The sequence below is a fragment of the Arctopsyche grandis genome, chromosome 8 (assembly GCF_051622035.1).
Source record: "Arctopsyche grandis isolate Sample6627 chromosome 8, ASM5162203v2, whole genome shotgun sequence".
NCBI lineage: Eukaryota > Metazoa > Arthropoda > Insecta > Trichoptera > Hydropsychidae > Arctopsyche > Arctopsyche grandis.
In genome coordinates, this window is record NC_135362.1 from 13,780,435 (window position 1) to 13,786,434 (window position 6,000).

Consider the following 6,000-nt stretch of genomic DNA (forward strand, 5'->3'; position numbering starts at 1 on the left):
ATGCCAGAGCGTATTTGGATATTGTTCAGCGAATTTTCAACTTTATCAAGAACAGGTTCATATAGTACACAGTCATTTGAATCCAAATTGTACAATGCAATGAGCAGCCACTAATTTTATACTACAAATTTTTAAAAACAATCTATTAGAATTTGATAAACTCTATTAAAAGTCAAACCTATAGTTTATTATATAATTATTGAAACCATTGGGTGCAAAATTTGAACCTACATACATATGTAGCTAAAACAAAAGTGTTGTATTTACAATCAAGTTCATTGAAACAGAATAACAGGTAATTTGGTATAAATAAAGATGGGGCTTTTTTTTCATTTTTAGATACTTTTTTTGTTAATAAACTATCTTATCTCTATTACAATAGTTACTGATCTATTGATCATTTTCTATTTAATTTTTTTTTGTCAGTATTTAGTATTATCTTCATAAAAAATGGGTTTAAATTTACTATTTCGACCAATAAATAGAGTTTTTAATATGTTCAAAAGTTTGAAAGTCAAGGATATGAAATTATTGATCAATTATTTCATAGTAAATTTAATATTCATTTTTATTGATATCTATGAATTGTAAAAAGTTTATTGACCTTTTTTTCCTATTATGCTGTATGCACTAGCATTAAAATAAGATAACTATAAAAACTAACAAAAAAAAGTAAAATATAAAATGATCACTGGATCAGTAGCTACATATTAGAATAGATCTATGATGTATTGTGAACAAAAAAAGTATTTTAAAATCACATTTGTATTGATAAAAATACGCATAAACTTCCCATTGACTTTTATTGTCGCTGGCGATATTCTAAGAATACAATAAAATATATTTGCACACCGAGTGTTCACTCCGGTTCGTTCATGAACATATGTATGTACCTACTATTTTTTCATATATAAACTATTGCCTTTAGTTGTACTACTTTTTTCATATATAGAGTGCTAAAAGTCAAACGTTATATTCAAATAGACTCATCAGTTGTCGCATGAAACTTTTAGGTGTCAAAACTTTTGAGCTGTCAAGGCTTTTGAGATGTCAAAACGCCAAGTATTTAAAAGAGAAATTCTATGTAAACCACAATACAACGTTGGTACAATTCCCGTTTCCGCTAATTTTTCAAATATTGCAACCCAGGGTGAGCATATGTATATCTATACATACATATGTACATATAAGATGGGACGATCGATTGAAAATACTAGTTTGTGCATGAACAGACTAGTTCGATTGTCAGTTTGTTTTATTGTGTACAATATCACTAACTATGTAGATTGGTTCGCTAGATTGAATGAATGAACGAAATGTACACTTGAACTGTACGTAGCATATAAATATGTATTGTAATTAGTGAAAACCATTCCACATCCTTATTTATCAGCAAATTATTTAAAGAAAGTTCAATAATTTTGGACATGTTTCATTACGAAGCCTACGTACATGTATGCAAGAATTCAACTATGGGTTCTGTAGTACTCGTTTTCAGAGCTGTGGCAGTATAATTCGGCCGTGTCGCGAAAATGGGAGCACGAGGGTATATTTTTCGGATATAAAGATATGCCAAAAATTAAAATTAGCATAATTGTCGCAAGTCCGAAACGACGCCAAGAATGATAAACTGCAGACAAATTGTCATACTTAGTGGGCGCGCGTTAAATATTCAAGGTGCATCGGACGTTGTGGCCGACGCGCACGTCCCACATTTCCTTTCTGGCCGCTGCTGAATATTTCGGTCCATACACGTTCGGTACTCGGGCCGTATTCGGTCACGTAGTGCACATATATGGTCGAATCGAGCAATAAAAAAAACATGTATAATATTAATAATAAAAAACGCACTTGACGACAATGCTTAATTGAATTAAGGCGAATTATGATTCGTGCCATGCCAACGGCCGAGGGGGGGTTAATATGACGCGACGCGAATGCATCAAAGTCTAACGTTAAAGGTTAAGCTTCAAAAGTTCGATGACACTTTACTATGTCCATTTTTTGATTGTTAGTTGTGGCTTGTAATTGACCGTGTATCGTTGATTAATCTTGTCTGCAACGGATGTCAATCATAATCCTAATAGGGATGAACGAACAGTCAATGGGACTTATGAAATGTACAATTGATGGATCTTTGACGCATAATAATTACATTTAATTTTTGAAAAAGTCATTGTGTCTCTCATTGGATTCAATTTGATGTTAAATAATTTTGCAAGAAATTTTTCGACTTCGTCTTGATTTGTATTATGAAGATTATGTTAGGCTAATTTTATATTAGCCAGTATTTATTTGGTCGGTGATTTTATTTGATAAGGTTTGTAGGCAGATGATTAGTAAGTTATATTTTCGGATACTGATTGCTAAACTAGTGTCTGTCAAAAAATACTTTCTATATAAATAGTACACTATTATAACAAAGTTTTTGTAAAATATACTGACCATTTATTGAAAAAAAAAACACTATTTAAATTGATGTCTTAATTTTGATTTATTGAACAGTACACAATTATATGATTTGGTCAGAAAATAGATGATCAGTAAGCTATATTTTTGGTCACAGATAGCTTCACTATCATTTGTCTGTCAAAAATACTTAAATTAATAAACGTTTACCGACTGTTCATTTTTATCTATTTAGTACACTATTATCACTAGTCACCGGACCCAGAAGGTGCCGCGTATTGTTCAAAGGTTGTAAATGCATTGTTAAACGTTTGCCGAACCTTTTTTACAAAGGATTTACAACAATGGAACAATGGATAGCACTGTGACTATCCTACCTCTATTTATCACAAAATTTTTGTAAAAGCTACTGACCATTTGTTGCAATAAACTGACCATTTAAATACATTTTCACCGTAATTTTAATTTATTTAACAGTACACAATGAACATGAGTATTAAATATCGAAATTTCTTAAAGGCGCTGTTGTAAAAGGAAGTAGAAACCAATGAATTTCTATTTTCATAGTATGTATAACGGATTACTATTATTTAAAACGAATTATTATTTATAACGAATCTGGAATAAAGTGCAATTTGTATTAGATTGTGTAAATTGCGATAAAATTTCCTGACTATTCAATTTGAAACTGTACATAGGAGTAATTTAACTTTCTTTTATTTAATATATAAAACAATGCTGGACGACGAAGATTACGTTTGAATCTAATATAGTAATGATAAGGTTTCAAAAAGTCGCCTCAAACATCATTTCTATTATATTTTAATCAAAAAATGTATGTAATTCGAATTCTACTCACAAATTCGACGCATGTAATGACGGCACATTATTTACAACATTCACATAATTCACTTTTACCGTATTGCGTAATATGAGGATTGCCTTATATAATAATACAAAGACGAATCGTACATCGTATCAAAATCCAATAAAAACCATCGTGTACGTGAACTGAAACTTTACTGACTTGATGCCAACCGCAAAGAGTTATTGCGTGGATTTCATTTGAAAGCCATATAAGTTGGATACTGGAGATTTTTTCCCGGTATAAGTATTATATGTACGATTTATTTTGTTCCTACGCAGAGTTTAGAGGCGCGCTTTGAGGGTTAAAAGCGCGCGCAATCACAACGATGCATATACGATGCTGCGTCCAAAACGGGCACGTCCCGTCGTCGCAAAAAGGACAATCCTAAAATACTCGAGCGTCATTTTGTGTAATAAAATATAATGGCGACGACACGGTAAATGGCATATAAACCTTGACGAGAAAAAGACATAAATGTCATCGGGTGTGCATTCTCGATTATTGTCAGCGTTTCCAGTTTTCCCGGACCGATTTAGTCATTAAATTTTCCGGTTCAATTATGTGTATCTATTTATGTTAAATTCAATGAAGCAATTCAATTGAATGTAAATGCGAAATCCTTTTGCGAAAATTTTTTTTTGTAGAACAAATTCACTTACCATGTAGAAGCCGATTTTCGAAAAGTAATCTGTAAAAATAAAAGAAAAATATATCATTATTAATATTACAAATATGCAAGTTTACACGAATGTATGGATTATTCATAATTACACATTATAGTTCGTTTAAATTATTCAGGACTGCACAGAAAAGGCAACTTTTATTTATACTATACAGCACCACCCGTTTTCGGCAGTTCATACTTGTTTTGAACGAGTGTAAGGCAAAAACGAGTGCTTGCATCGTATCGTCAATATTGTCACAGTGTGACGTTTCTGAAAATAGACATATGCAGCACTTTCGTTAGTACGGGTGCACTCGCCACTATGACCTTACATAGTGCGTGAATATTTCCACAGTGGATAAAGAAAACCGTTTCGGTGACATGTACTGCTGTGTAATATGAATAGATTTTGTTGGATACTGCTGTTTCGGAGACGCCACGTACACATTATGGAACATAATAATCCATATAGAATATACTAAATATTATTTTTCGTACTGCTGCTTACATGCAGTTGCCGGCTTGAGCTGTACTGGTATAAACAAATCTTTATGTGCAGAAATTTAGTACAAATACGTTTGTTGGATAGGCGAAATTTAATTCACTCTACTTTTAGATATATTGAAAATAAATATAATAAAAATATCATTATCACTATTTGAAACAGTTTAGGAAGGCCTCTTCACCACGCTTCTAAATCTTTTTTGAGGTTTGAAGAACACTCATTAATCTAGCCCCCACAAACTTTTCTTACTTGTTCACGTTTCATCTGAGATTTCGACACTTTTTAAATGTTGTATAAAAAATGTTATTTATCATATTATATGTATACTTGAATCGATTAGATATATCATTTGAATATAATTTCCATGAATGAAAGAGAATTCGGACTATTGTGAACGTATCTTTTGATTCCTATCCAAAGTATAAATAAATTTCAAAGTACCATCTAACAAATTCAGTAAGAATACTTGAATATAATAAAATCATACCGATACGCGTTTTATCTTTTAGAGCGCAAACTTATACGTGGAAAATCGATGGGAAAATCCTCGAGCGGCTGCATTTTCTAACCTTTGTGGCAGGCGCCATTGCAAACGCTTATGCAAGCTGTCACGAGATCGTGATCTTTATAACGGAGCGGTATTTGCCGACACGGCCACGGGCCTAAGTCCACCCCAGGACACACCCAACTAACTCCAATGATTTAACTCCATGGCTGGAAATATTCTTTTTTTTCATTCGGACAGCTACGGCTGCCAATTAGAGGCTCGCAGGTGCCATTAGTAGACACGACCTGTGACACGCACGTGAACTTTCACTGGGTTCACCAGCGTAATTGAAACATAAGCTAGTGCGGCGAATTCGAATTGCGGAACCATTTTATAGTTCATGTCAGAGGTACATACCTTTATATACACAGGTACCTAAAAGTTGATAACAGTTTAAAAATGATTGAGTGCTCCGTCTGATTATTTGTGTTTCAAAAATGCATGGATGTATCTAAACTTGTGCATATTAGCATATAATATATAAGAATGGATATTTTAAAAAGTAAAAAAATATGTAATTTTTAAGTAGAACTACGTATTTTTGTGAGTAACGTAGTTGTTGTGAGTTGTGAGTAGAATTATGTAGGTACGTTGTTATATGTAAAATAGCTGTAGTCGTGAAACAAAAAAAATATTCTATGCAAAATCGCTATTAACGCTGAGATTATCTCTCAAAACAATACGATATCGGTACTACCGAAACTAGTTATATTGGTTTTCTATTTTATACAACTTCCGGTTGTATAAAATAGACCACCGGTAGTACCGAAATATAACAATTTGTGTATATGTCAGGTTGATTGCTTTGAATTTAGAAGAAAACCTTGACTCGGCTAGTTTTCATTATTTTATGGATTAGTTGAATAATGATTCAATACTCAATATCCTTTTTGACCTGCTACTCAAAGGAGCCGCTAAGTGTATTATAAATTTAAAATCAAAGATACATTGAGTAAGCCTAAAATATTGTACTTATGCCTGAGACTATTTCCATAATTTTATTATTA